Below are 15,172 nucleotides of genomic sequence, written 5' to 3' on the forward strand. Positions count from 1 at the left end.
CCCTCTTCTTTCTTTTTTTCTTCCTCCCTCCCCCTTTCTTCCTTCCTTCCTCCCTCCCTTCCTTCCTTCCCTTTTTTCTCTCTTTCTTAAGGAAGAGTTGCTAACCTGTAGGATCAAAATGCTTGAGGATGTAGGAGAGTGTGGAATCCAGGGCACAAGTAATAGAATGACCTTTGAAACAAAAAATTAGGTTCTTACCATCTTTAGGAAGATCAAGGATGTGTAGTGATATGGGGAAAAGGTGGCCACAGGGGAGTGCACTTGCTGATGGGTGATGAAAGCTTTCCTATCTAATGGCTTCCTCTGTCTTGAATAGGAATGAAGCATGTTTTAAGCTGAGACAAGGGTTTGGAGGAGAATAAAGGAGATGTAACATGGCTTTATAGAAGAATGGGAGAGCAAACTTCCTGGGTAGTGTTGAGTTCGATTGAAATGTACACTTACTAATACTACATTTAGCCAAACTGTTCATGTATGAGTTTCCTACAGCTGCTGTGACAAAGTGCCACAGTGAGGCTGGCTGAAAACAGCAGAAATTTATTCTCTCAAGCTGGAGGGCAGAAGTCCAACATGGAAGTTTTGGCAGGGTTGATTCCTTTTGGGAGCACTGAGGGAGAAACTGTCCCCTGGCTTCTGGTAGCTGCTGGCAGTCCTTGGACTTCTTTGGTTTGTAGATGTATCCATCCCATTTGTGCCTCCATCTTCATGGGGTATTTCTCTGTGTTTGTCCGTATCCAAATTTCCATCTTCTCATAGGGACACCAGTCATACTGGATTTGGAGCCCACCCTAATCCAATGTGACCTCACCATAACTTGATTACACCTACAAAGGCTCTTTCCAAATAAGGTCACATTCACAGGTTCTAAGTAGACATGAATTTGGGGGAAATATTATTCAACCCAGTATATCTCAGTTCTATAATTTTCTCTAGAAGTGTTTATTACTTGGATTCAAATACTGAGTGAGTTTAATCAGAACGAGGTTTATTAGGATTATTATAGTATCACTTCCTGCACGCATTAACTTTAGCCAAGATTATTAAATGAATGTTTTCAGTGACTTTTGCTAAGTGAGTAAAATTCATCTCTTTTTTATAGAAATATTTGTCTTCGAATTATATTGTAAGTTTTTCATGTTCCTGGTGACTTTGAATGAAAGATCAGAGCAAAGAACTATATCTTTTTCCAGCTCAGCTTTTGATTTCAGAAATGTTTCGTCATCTGGATGATGGTCCAACTCTGGAGGCCTGAGTACTATTCCTGCTCCACCAGTGACTGTAATATGATCCTGGGTCTGTCAAGAAACTTTTTTTTTTCATAACTTTCAAGGATCTCATAGATTTCAAAATAAATGCCTGCTTCATAGTTTACAAATGAGAAAACAAAAGCATACAGGAATTAACTGAATTACCAAAGACGTTATATTTAAATAGAGGTTCAGTTGATGGAACTCCTAATTCATTGTTGTTTTTGCTCTGCATAAAATTGTCCTGAACCTTTTACTTCTCATTTATAAGGTGAGGAGAATATATCCCTTGACTCTCTTTGGTGGTGGTTATAAGTATAGAATGAGGAGAAATAGATGAAAAATATGTGCAAATCCTAGATTCTCCTCCCTTATAGCTGAGACCATTTTCAATGATTCTGGCTTCTGACATTTGGATCTTGATTCCTAAGTCCCTTACTGAAGTGTTACAAATACAGCCAAGTGCATATAAATATGAAACCAATGTCTTGTTTTAAACTTAATGATTATTAGAAAATGTTATAGAAATTACTACATTTCTTCTGTTCTGTCCCCCCAAATAGCAATTTCTGATTCTCAGATATCATCAGAGATGTTTCCCTATCACAGTCTTTTCTTCTGTTTTCCTCATTAGGTATGTATCTAGTACTGTAGAAATAACTCTCAAGTCATGCATTTGTCAGCCTGGAAGAGCAAACAAAATATCAGGGACAGTGTGTTTGACCACATTCCAGTTTGTAAACAAGTCCTGGTTGGGTAGCTCTGTTTGTGAAGTGGAAATATGGTCAACAGACCCTTAGTCCCAACAGTCCACAGAGAAGGCTAAATCTTCTTCTGATTTTCACAGGATCAACTACATAAAATATTGACACAGTTGAGTGATGCATTGCTGGTGTTCATCACTTTGTACTGAAATTCCACGTGTTTATAAAGGGGCACCGATCTGGAAGTAGATTGAAACAGTTATCTATTAAAAGTTTGTTGGGACAACAAATTGCAAAATAGAAGTTTATTTTCCAGTTCTTACACTTTCCATTTGTATACAGGGTGTGGAGCTACATTTTGATTCCAGCTTCCTCTCTGTTCATTTTCTTTTCATTTTAAACTTGTTGCCTCATCCATTAATTTACAGAATTAAAAACCGTAACTGAATTCTCTTACCTCTGTTGTGTGCTCTCCAACAGTGCACGTCCGAACAAGCCCATGGCAGCCCTGATCCCGCAGCCTGTGTGATCCTTCGGTCGGGAGGAATGTGAAAGGTAGGAGGTCGGCGGTGCCCACATCCTTAATGAATGTCAGCCCTTGAAGCTGGGCTCACCTGCAATAAGAGTTTCAAAAACTGCTAATTAGCGTCACTACATTAAAGTGGAGAAGGAAAAATCTATTGGCACCCTGGTCGGTTCTTCTCTAACAGCTTTCTATAGCATGGCTAACCACTCCAGGCAGGGCCCATTAAAGAAAAAAAATCTTAATTCTGTATCCAACAACTTCTTTTATGATGAAGTGAATAAATCAGAATGTTTCAGTCCTGAATGAAAATTAAATACAAAGCCCTATTTGACATCCTGAACGGGTTTACAAAGTTTCCTTGAATCCTGTGACATTTACAAGTGAACTCTACCGTATTGTTGGAGCAACCCAGGAGCACAATGTTCTTGGAGAGCACTGGACAGCTATGTAGTCAGATAGTATAATAGCTGGCAGGTACAGATTGTCTCGTAGAAGGAACGACTAGGAAGGTATTGTTATGTACAAACAGTTATTAGTAGAAGTTTTTTTTTTAATGTTTAGTTCTTAGTTGTAAGAATCATGCTCTTGGCAAAGAATATCCTTTAGTTTCTGTCGAGAACACTCTTACGGGATCAGATCAAGTTCTGGGGTTTCCCTTGGACTCTAACAAAGGCTGAGAAGAAGAGCCCTCTGCTTGCTTTTAAGTTGGCTTCCCCTCTGAGAGACAGCTGCTTCTGATTTCTGGCTCCAGACAAATCCTTTTCTCAGGGGGTTGCTTAGGGAGCAAATCTGTTCAACCTTGAGTTAGTTGCTCCATGGTCTCCAGCTCTCTATACTCTCAACCTAAGCTGTTGGGCTTTATCCCTCACAGCTTAGTAACAACATGTTAAATCCTCGAGATAAAAGACAGAGAGCTGGGGCAGATACTACTTTATTCTGCCTGCCTCCTCCATATCAGCAAGAACAGTAAACCACAAAGTTTGGGATCCCAGTTTTGCCTTTGCTAGCTGTGTGTCCATAGGCAAGTTATATGCCTCTCTGTGTTTTAGTTTTTTCATCCTTAAAATAGTAATTATACATTTGATAAGAATGTTCAAAGCATTATGTGTGATATTTTAAGTGAAAGTGTTCGAGAATACAGTGGGGCTTGTATGAATAATAGTTTTCTTCCCCTGAAACCTTGTAGTAAGCTTCCAAGAAAGAGTAGAAATTAAGGGTTGGTGGAGAATTGTCCTGAAGATTTGTGTTCAGAAGTTTCCTCGTGACCTATTAGAGACCCTGTGCTTTGAGGACACGTACTTCTGTCCCTGAATGCCTTAGCTCAGCTGGAGTGGGAATCCCTCTCCACTTGTCCATATTCCTAAGGATCTTCATTGCCTTTGCATGGCTTCCTTCCTACATTGTTGCAGGTGGGATGGGGAGTCTAGTAAGAAATATTTTCTAGTACAGTGCTTCTCTAACAGACAGATGCTGCTTGTGTGCCAATACACTCCTACTTCGATATCAGTGCTTTCTACAAAAGGAGGAGAAGGAATACCATGGTCTTGCTAACAGAAGTTACCATGTGTCTTTAGAAATATCTTACGAAGTACATTGCCTACATTTCCCCTCATTGTTTTGTCTTCCTTTCCCTAAAACACAATAGGCATTCAAGAAATACTTGCTTAAAAATAAATAATTAGCTAGGGGTTGAAATAAGACTTGGACATTTAGAGATTGGTGAGGGAGGAGGCAGCAGTGGTGAGGTGGGTGACGGCATACAGTAGAAAATATCCTCAAGAATCTAAAATTTGTATTAGTAGGAAGGGTGAGTGAGAGTCTCTGGAATGCTCGAAGGTTTGTAAGTCATCCAGCTAGAGTGCTTGAGGACTACCTTGGTCTTGGTACTATTTCAGGAGTCCAGGCAAAAGTGAAATGACTGAGCAAATTTTGACACCAAGAAAGATGGGATACAATAAATATAGAATATGCTGATTGGAGGGAAATATACACAAAATGTTATGATAACTCACAGAGAAAAAAATGTGACAATGAGTGTGCATATGTCCATGAATGACTGAATATGCTGATTGGAAAAAGGTTTACACATGAAGCAATGAACTGACTATAGCAGCAAATGATTTAATCATTCAGGTGATCTGGAGGTCTCATAGACTTGTTGAGTCTGGATATGGTCTTATCCAGGACTAAGAGCATCAATTGTATGTCTCCCGTGCCTGGTGAGATGGATAAAGTGCATTGGAGGCAGTGCTCAGATCTCTCTGGCACCCCTTCCTCCCTTGGGGATGGATGGACATCTTCTCTAGGAAAATTATCAGGTAAAAGCCTCGAGAGTTCTGAGGTCTGGCAATAATGACCTTCTCTTTCCCACACATTCATAAGCAGAAGTAAAAACAGGGTTCCAGAACAACCTCATCCATACACCCCACCAATAACACAACCTTAGCACCACAGTATGCCTTAGAGACCAAGGCATACTTAGGCTTAACCCCAACTGCCTTTTCTCCCTATTTAGATTAATCTTTATAACGCTAAATTTAACTCTCACTGATAATGCTCAAACCATTATCTTGTACCTTTCCAACTCACTCACTTTCTCGGTTACTCCAGCTATATCAAAACTTTTACCAGTGGATGACCCTGCTGATACTATCAGCTTTTCTCCATCCGTCCTTGCTTCTTTGTGTCCTCTGTTTACTCTTCAACCAACATGGATCCCAGGGTCTATTAATATAAGCATGACCTTGCGTCTACAATGACTTCCTTGTCCCCCTTCTCTTTGTCACACTTGCCTGGCAAAACGTAAACCCTGCTCAAGTGCAACTCTTTACCTACTCGAGACCTTTACTTGTGCACTAAACATGACTAAAGAACAGTACACAACCATGCCTACTGATTAGATTCTTGACCCTGAACTTCAGTGGCCCTGAGTGTTGGCCAAGTATCCGACTGCATTTCATTATCTTTTCACTCTGCTATTCTCCTAAATAAAAATTTCACACTTTTTCTATTCTCCTTAAACATCTAATATATCCTCCCCATTCAAGAGCCTCATATTAGGTTTGTTAAATTCTTATTTCATGAAGAAAATGCAAAGAATAACAAGAGGACCTCACATCCTCTTTCACTTTACCTCTTTCCCTTCTCCTCTTGAAAAATTTAGTGCTTAACCTATTAAGCAGGACCAAGCAAGCAGGCTTCTGCATGGGAGTTAAGATGGTGGAAATCAGAGAACGTCAAGGAAGGTGTCCCAGCATGGGGCTTTGGAGCTCATATAGGAAAAGTCGATTCTCAGCACCACACGTACCAAGCAATTTACATCTGTACTATATATTCTGCCTCCCCTCCTATTACTTGGATTAACTGACCCTTCTACTGAAGGCTGGTTTCTTCCCTGTGTACTGGATTCTAGCCTCCATTGACTAGTTAAGGACATTCATCCATCTCTTCTTCAACATCAGTTTATCCCACTGCCAATGCTTCTCTCCACTTAAGAGCAAAATTATTTGGAAAAAAAAATTATTCTTCATCTTCAATTTCTCTCCTCCTATTCTCCCTTGAACTTACATTAGACATGCTTTAATCCCTATCACTTCTCCAAAACCACCCTTATCAAGGTCACCAGTGGCTTCCACATCATTTGATCAAATGGCCAATTCTTAGTGCCCACTCATCTGACCTGTAAGCAGCATTTAGCACAGCTGAAAACTCACACCTTTTGCAAAACACTTGGTTCACTAGGCTTCTGGAAAACCCTTAGTTCTCCTTCTGTCTCAGTGGCTGCTACTTTTCTATCTCCTTTGCTGTTTCCTTCTTCTCTCCTCAGTGTCTACACTTTGGAATGTCTTAGTGCTTGATCTTGAGAACTTGTCACTTCTCTGTTTACATTTCCCCCCTAGATTTTCTCATTTGTCTCATAACTCAAAGAGCTGATGACCCACACGTATATACCTCTCCTCTGAACTCCAGACCTATTGTATACAACTGCCTATTTGGTATCTCCCCCTGGATGTTTAATGCATGTGGGACACCCAATATGTCAAAACTCTCACTCATTATTCTTCCAGTATCCTCCAAACCTGATCCTCCTATAATCTTCATCTCAAAAAATAATAACTCTAATTCCTCATTACTCAGGCCAAAAATCTTTTGAGTCATTCCTCATTCGATCCATCATCAAATTTTCTCAACTTTATTTAAACTAGATCTAGAATCTGACCACTCTTTACCATCCGCATGCCACTCTCCTGGTCTTGTCCACAGCCCACTGTTATCTGGATCATTATAGTGGCTTCCTAACTGGTTGCCTTGCTTCCACCCTCATCTTAATTAAGCCTAGTCTACCTTAGTAGAGCAGCCAAAATTGTCCTTTCACTTTGTGTCAGATCGTACCTCACCTCTGGTCAAAACCCGTCTATAGCTTGCTTCTGCGTTGCCTTCAGAGAAAAATCCAAAACTCCCTTTGCTACTCTTTGACCAGATTTTTTACTGATCTTCTGTCTCTTCTCTGGGAATTGGCTTCTTTACTCTTCTGTAGGGGCTTTTACTTGTTCCAACCACAGGACTTTTACACTTGCTGTTACCTTGGTCTGAAACCTTCTTCCAAATAATGCTCATGCATCTCACCCTTACTGCCTTCAGAATTCTACTCAAATGTCAACTAATCAGAGACACCTTCCTTGACCACCCTATATAAAATAACACCTTCCCCGACCCCGTCCTCCCAACAGACCCTATTCTGCTCATTCTGCATTATTTTCTCTGCAATACTCCCTGCTGTCTGACATATTATGTATTTGTTTGTGTAATTGTTTATTGTCTGTCCCCCTGACACTAAACTGAAAGCTCAGTGAGGGCAGAGGTTCTGTTTAGTTTCTTCACTGCTGTTTTGCTAGCAGTAGGGCAGTGACTGACAGATAGTAGCTACTTAATAAACAGATTGAGAGATTACAGAAATGAATAATAGATCCTACCCCTCAAGGGAAGATATCAACTATTCTGAGAGAAAAGTCCAACAGATTATAAGTTACTAACCCCTCAGGGTAATTTTTGTCTAATTACAGCTAAAAAGACTTGAGGGAATAAAAATTTGTGGGAATCAGGACACCAGGTGTCTAGTCCTGGAACTGACCTTAACACACTATGTGACTCTGAGTAAGTTTGTTTATATTTCATCATCTGTAAAGTGATGTTGTTGGACTAGGTTGGTGGTACTTAGCCTGGGGTGGAGGGACCTTATCAGTCCATAGTGGGCTTCGGATGCTGTGTGCATCTCCTACACGTGTACATTTTTTTTTCAAATGAGAGAGAGAAAGGTCTGTGGCCTTGAAATGGAGAAGTCCTTGAAGTCTCTTTTAGTCCTAACTTCATATGATTCTAAGTTTTGAAAGAGGATGACAGGAGACAGCCTGATGTTGCTCTGCACAGCTAGAAGGCAGTCTCAGTTCTGCCAGTTCCTAAGTCTTTTCTCACTTTGGTTTGTATCACTTGTAAAATGAAAGCATTGGACTAGATGATCCAAAATAGTATCTTCCAATTGAATGAGTACATTCAATTCAAACAAAGCAGATCAAAGCAAAGAAATCAACAAACAAAACCTGGTAGTAAACTTGGGAATTCACACTGGTCCCTGCTGGGTCCTTAGGAGTCAGCATCCCGACCTGCTAATGTTCTAAGAGCACTTTGAGAGGGAAGAAAGAGACAATAGAGGGGTGGTTCCTGCATAAGACTGAAGCTGAGGGACCCAGTGATCTCAAAGATGGAGGATTAGGTCTTAAGGATGACTGGGAATGGAGAAGAAAAAGATTCACTGCTTCCTCCAAAGAGACTTGGGGAGTCTGATTCCTTAAAATTTAACCTCATATATCCTAAAACAAATTACGGAAAAGATCTTGCAGTGTTGGAGAATTTTATTTTGAAGATTTAAATGGGTGTGTATAGACTAATGCTCCCTTGTTAGTCTGCTTTTCTCATTAGACTCCATATAACATTTGGTTACTTAGGATATGAATTTGTCACAACATGCATAATTTTGATTTGTTCCACTCTTCTCCCAGCTCTCTCCCCCTCACTCCATGCTCTTGCTAGTGCCTGTTATTTCTGTCTTTGTAAGTGTGTCCTGTTTGCTCTGGAAAAGAAATTCATGACTAGGTTCTAAGAACACACATAGCACTTAGAGAAGTTGTTGGAAGCCTGTCCTTCCCCAGATACATTGCGGTCCTGGGGACCACAGGGAGGAAGGTGGAAGGTTGAGCCCAGTGATGCCGTCATTCTTTTATTCAGCACCTACCGTGTTCCAAATGCTATGCTGCTCACAAAGTCAAATGAGACACACTCCCTGTTCTACACTCTCACAGTCACAAAAAATAAAGCTGGATGCCTTCACCCAGGGATTTGTACCAGAATCAGCTCTGTGTCCAGCGTTTTGCTCCTCCCTCCCTGGAAGTGAGGAGGCCAGTTGTATGACCACAAGCAGAATGGCTTTGGCCAGTAGACAAGTTGTCTTCATTACTTCTGTAGGGGAATGGGAGTGAATGGGGTATTTTTTCCGGGCCTGGCCCAAACTCGGCTGTGCCTCGAGGGCCCATTAGGCTGCAGGTCACAGCAGCTGGAGCCCAGGCGCCCAGAGCCGGTCACGCGTCTGTGCTGCCCGCTCCACGGGGCACAATGGAGTCATTGACTATTTATTTACTCGGTACAACAAGGCCGCTGTTGACTTAATTACGGGAACCTCCCTGCCACCCCCGGGATCTTTAAATGACTAACGAACTTTGCACTGCCACTAACTCATCTCTCCTTAACCTTAAAACCAAGTCGCCCCGACCTGGGCAGGCACAGTAGGCATGTAGGGAGCACGGAAGCCAAGAGTGGTGACGGAGCGGGTAGACCGGTGTTTTGCTTGAGAGCTGGGTATGGTTTGTCAGGGCTGAGTTTCTGAGTGTTTCAGGGCTGGGCTGAGCCAGGCGCTAGCCCCGGGGTGTGGAGGGTGGCAACGCTGCGTTGGGCGCGGGCAAGGGCTTAACTCTACGAGGACTGCAGGGAACGAAGCAACAAAAGGACAAACGATTGTCTCCAGCGAAGACAACTGGTCCCTGGGGACGCAGAGTCTCTCTACTTCCGGGTCCTCGGAATTAGAGAATTTAGTGTCCACAGGGATGAGGGCAGCTCGAGGACTCAGTAAAGCCACAGGATCTCACCTGGCCCCTTCCTTAACACAGCCCGTTTGAGGGTTGTCTCCCGGCCCAGCGCGCCCGGCCTGTTCCCACTCAGCCTCACTTAACCTCCCAGTGAATCGCTCACTACTCGCCAACTTCCTCTGGGGGCAACTTGCAGTCTCTGCTCTAGTTAATATTGCAGGGCCGAGGATAAAATAGCAGCGGTAGTGAATAACTGTTGACATTTGTGACCCAGAGGAGCGGAAATCGGAGATTGTTTGCAGAAGCTAATTGTTTCCACTGAGAAGCAGGGGGAGCCTGGTATGCTCGCCGCCGGCGGCCCCTCCCTGAAAGTCGAGCTGCGGGAAGACTCCCGAACTTCCCCAACTCGGGCCTATTAAGAAGTCTTCTAGAGAATTTAGACGGGCTGTCACCATGCCTGGCTCCACAGGCTTCTTTCTCCAGCCTTTGAGTCTGCGACCTCTGGTTCGGCGCCCAGCAGATCTCAACTCCTTTCTGCGATCTGTTTGGGTTGAGAGTTCAGGGACCTGGGGGGAAAGAAGACGTCTGCCATTAAGGCGCCAGACAGGCCGCAGACTGTCCACAGACCCTCCTGCTTCCAGCCCCCGACAGTCCGGAGTGTCCCTTTCTGTTTTTAGAAACGGAGGCAGAGAGAGAAGCGCCGTGACTCCTGGCGTCTAAGGGGGTACAGGCAGCAAGCGGGAAGCGCATTGGTAGGGTAGCCTGGAGGTGGAGGTGGGGATGAGGTGCAGGTCAAGATCTTTCCCGCAGACCTCAAAGGGAAATGGCAGTAGTTGGACTAAGAGGGCCACTTCGGAGACTAACAGCTGTTCCTCAAATCCTGGCAGCAGAGAAGTTTCGTTGCTATGGTTTCAGAGAGGTATAAAAGCCACCGCCCAGAACCAAACGTGCTCGGGCTCTTTATACGCATTGTCACCACCCAGGGCCAGGCAAATTCTTTGGCGATTTGCATCATTCCTTAACTGAGCATCACATTCCCAGTCCCCCCATTCCAGAGTAGGGTGTACGCTGGGGACTATGTCCAAGTCGGGGAATTCATAACGTCCAGGTCTGTGTGGGCGCCCGGAATTTTCACACTTTCGCTCCTGTGCGGTCCAGGGGCGAGCGCTGCGCCCTGGTGGCGGCAGCGGCCGGGAGCGTGCAGGGGCCGCAGGGAAAAGAGCGCGGCGCCTTTAAAGCAAGACGCGCGGAACCCCCGCCAGGAGGCGTGTCTGTCTCAGCCGCCGCCGCGGCTCCGCGGTCTCCGTCTCCGCTGCCGCCGTCACTCGCGCTGGGCGCCCGCGGCTGCGCTGCTCTGTCCGGGAGCCGGGGACTTCCCGCCCGACCTCCTCCCGCTGCTCCTCCCCGAGGACCACCCCTCCCCCCCACCCACCTCACCGCCAGCGAAAGGTAAGGACACCCCTCCGGTGGGTTCGCTGCGGGCTGCCTCCTGAGGTGTCTATTCCCACGAGGACAGGAGGGACCCGGGGTGGGCGAGGGGCATTTTCTGCCTAGAGGGGAAGAAGGCGGACAGCAGCGCGGCGGAGCCTGGTGCGCTCGGGGCACCTGCTGGACCGATTCGCTGCGAGTGGCTTTGTCCCGCTCGCCTCAGCCAATTCCCGTCAAGGATGCAACTGTCTCGGTTGGCTGCAGGCGCTCGCGTTCTCCACATAAAATAATTTAATAAGTGGACGTGTCGGAAAGTGGCCTCAGCTACTAGGACTCACGCGAGGCGGAGAGAGACAGATGGCAAGAAGCTGCGTCTGCCTGCGGGTCTGACAAACTCCCCAGCCTTCCTTCCATCCGCCCATCCTTCCATTAACCCTCCTCCTTAGTTCCGCGCTGAGGAAGTACAGACATTCGTTTTAACCCGCGCCAGTATTGGAGAGCCTCTGAAAAAACTCAGAGGGCGTCCCATTTGGGTAAGGGGAGTAGTGTCACCAGGGTGGATCATAAACATCAAAAACTTTTAATGACTCTAATCCCCTGATACTTTTACCCTCAGGGAGTTCTTTACTAAATAACCGGACCTAGCTGGGACTCCTTAGAAAATGATTTCCAATTTAGGGACTAGGGGATATTAGAAAACTTACTACTGCTATCCTTTTGGTAACGCAGAGATTGCCTTCTATCATTTTTTCATCTTCATACTGTAAGTATTATGTCATCAGAAATTACTTTATGGATTAATGATTATTTTAATGTCACAAGAGATGATTGATTCATTTGACTATTTATTAGTTTGTAGTTTAGTTGCTGGAAGATAGGCAATGCTATCTCAATCTTGGTTTGTCTAAGTTCATTACCTTGTAACTTTTTATAGAAATCATTCCTGTAACCACCAAGGCAACATCCGGGGCCCTAGGAACTTATCAGTTAAACAAACAAAACGAAACACACAGAAGGAAGGTGTTAGAGAAATAAGTGCTGCTAGAAGTCTTACCTGTTTGTTTTCTTCTATTCAAACCCACTGAAGTCTGCATAGCTCTGAAATTAAGGGGGGGAAAAGACTTCAGGTCATGTAAATCTATTCCAATTCAATTTCTTAATCAAGATACACTCCTTTTTGCATCTAAAAATTAATTAAAACTCTAAATGTCATTAATCATCAATGGAGCAGAATGTTGGTGGAACAGTTGATATGTGTTCAGAATCACAAGGGATTGCATAGCATAGCATTCAGAGTTAGGAGGAGTGAAGTGCAAATATGCAACAGTGTGGTTTTAACTATCAGCTCTGACATTATTCTCTGGCACCTCTAATGCCATGGATGAACAGGCTGTTTATTTTAGTTTAGCTGCAAGACAACAGGCCACATACATGGAAGAATAGGTCAGGTGTAACTAGTAACTACAAGATGAGGTTTCTCAAATGTCACCTAACAACAGGACTTTGGTGACAAGTCAAGTGGAATTCTTAGAAAGAATTCCATGTGAAAAACTTAAATATAGATATGCCATGGGGGAACCTGTGAAACACCTTTGAAATTCAGATTGTCCTGGTATATGTATTTGCTGTTTCTTGCCAAAGGTATAGGCATTGTCTTTTTAAAGATTGTGCTATAAGGATTATTACACATTTGTACATGCCCCAGCAGGTGGCAGCTAACTAGAATAAGATTCATTTTCAGTAGGAGAATAGAAAACTAAAATTGCTTCTCAAGTAATAGTGCCCAAGAATAAGAGGTCATTAGTGTCAGTAAATATAAAAATAGAGTGAAAGATGCAGCTAATGGGTTTTTGTTGTTGTTGTTGTTGTTGGAACAAGCTTTGCATGAACATGAAATGCATTTTGTTCTTTGCTAATTTTTCATAGGCTTGCTTTCTCTTTATGTTAGCCTTCTATGTGGGTTTTTTTTTTTTGAGGCATACTTTCAGACACAGCTCCTCTGTGTGTGTGCGTATATGTGTGCATTCCCAGTTTGTCATCTGTGCTTTGACCTTGGAACCTACAGAGCTTTGGCTCCTAGAAATAAAGATTGCCATATGGTCAAAATGAGGATAAAAAGCAAAAGCAAATGAAATCATGGAATAAGATGTGTAAATCTCACTATTACTAAATATATATGATTGCCTGACACCAAATAGTGTTTTTTTTTCTCTTTGAGAAAGGAACAAATTACAAATTTATAAGAGTTAAATCTGGTCAGTGAATACTACATAATGACTATCAATTCTTTATATAGCCCCAGAACTATGATGTATGGTATCAGTATTGTGGAGAAACTTGTAATAACTTCAAAATTGCCTTACTATAAGGCATCTTCTACACCACCAAATCATTTTGTTCTAGTAGTGGGGAGGTAATTTGGGGATTTTTTGTTGTTGTTGTTGTTTTTGCCCTGGGAGTGAGTGATGTGTAATGAGAAAGAATGAGAGTTAATCTGATTATCATTGTAACAGATGGAAATCTGGAGGTGGAGGATTCTAGAGCAATAACTAATTGTACATTTTATAAATGTCTTTAGCCACTGAACATTGACAGCATTATTCAGTATTCTGAATTCTTGGTGGTCTTTCAGGCAATTTTTTTGTACTGAGAAGCAAGTAGTTTAGTGCTCATGAGGGAACTCACAGGTAGTGTAAATGGCTTTTGTAGTAGTATGCCCTGGAAAGGAATGGCTATTAGCACATCCTGGGTATGCCAAGCAATCCCAGTTAAGTCACACTGAATGAAATAAACGCACAACACAGTTGACAAAATAGTCCTCTCGCCAATGTGAACAATGTAATAATTCAAACTCTCAGAGTCTGTGTAGTAGAAATATGCACATTGTCACTTCAAATAGCACATTACCCGTTCAATGTACTACTTTCAGTGTACTACTTTCAGTGTACTGCTCCAGAATAAATCGATGTCTGGAGCGCTGTCCGCGGTACTGAAGAAAGGTCGTCTTCTGTCTTGCAGAAGTTCTGTTGGACAGGTGGAGTTGCTATCTGTGGTGTTGAAGCCTTTCAGATTAGTTGCCTAATTTAGTGTATGTGCAAAATTGGTTCTTTGGGGACCAATTAATAGTAAGAAAAATTGTGATAGACTTTTTACTGTTTAATTTACTGTGCAAGAACTTCATGAATCTGGATGCTCATCTTTCACTTTTGAACTAGACACCTACTAAAGAATCCCACGAAAACTAAATAGTTTAGAATGCTAGTTTTAAGTAGAAAAGTTACAGCCATAATGTCTAATGCAATTATTTTAACAGAATACATGAACAAGTAGTTATGGTACATTTTGTTTTCTCAGGTTCCATCAAATGCCAACTACACTGCAAAAGTGCAGTATTTTGATTTGAATAGACAACAGAACCTGCTGTTTTCAGGTAGTAGGTATCAATTATATTGACACATAAAAGAAGTAAGAATATTTATTGTTGTCCTGGCAGTCATTATTATCTCTGCTAGGATCAAAAAAGAAAAGAGAACAAATAGAATGGAATAAATGAGACAGCAAATCCAAGACAGAACATGTTGGGCTGTACATGTTTTGTAAGAGATATTTCAAACATGGACTGAAGGAGTCGCTAGATACCCTTAGTTTTAGCACAAGGTGTTCCTTTTAAAGTGCTCAAATAGTCAAATTACGTGATTGAATTGCCTGCTACACTGCAGAACTAGCCATTCATGATACTTATTTTTGACACTGCAGTTATGCATCCATCTTAAAAAAAATCAAAGCCCACTTAATGCCTTTGCAAAATAAAGGTTTATTTTCAAATCGCATTTTTTTAATATCTCCAGAAAAAAATAGATTTTAAAAAATCACTATGTTGGGATGAAAACATTACATTGTTTTCTTACTGTCTGGAAGAAGTAGTACCTGTATTACTCCTTTAAAATTTTGATAGTTTTCAAATAAGATATGATGTTACAATTTTTCCAAAGATTTACCCTATGCTCTGTCAGTTGGTTATGAAAAAGAGATTAATTTTAAGATACAAGTTCAGCAACTTGCCTTTTGTTCTTCTTGATCATTTAAAAATATTAATATATAGTAATATATCGCTATCTATCTTGGTTTCAC

The 15,172-nt window shown here is 42.4% G+C and overlaps 1 protein-coding gene across 4 annotated transcripts in view; it reads left to right on the forward strand.

Annotated features, from left to right (window-relative positions):
- GRIK2 (glutamate ionotropic receptor kainate type subunit 2) overlaps nt 1–15,172 on the forward strand; it is a 933,693-nt gene that overhangs the window by 340,206 nt on the left and 578,315 nt on the right. For all 4 annotated transcript variants that reach the window (XM_072965660.1, XM_072965661.1, XM_072965662.1 and 1 more), the window contains 2 exons: nt 2,432–2,506; nt 14,396–14,471. The gene's annotated coding sequence lies outside the window, so the exon portion shown is untranslated. The remainder of the gene's footprint in view (nt 1–2,431; nt 2,507–14,395; nt 14,472–15,172) is intronic.

The sequence above is a fragment of the Vicugna pacos genome, chromosome 8 (genome assembly GCF_048564905.1).
Source record: "Vicugna pacos chromosome 8, VicPac4, whole genome shotgun sequence".
In the NCBI taxonomy this organism is placed as follows: Eukaryota; Metazoa; Chordata; class Mammalia; order Artiodactyla; family Camelidae; genus Vicugna; species Vicugna pacos.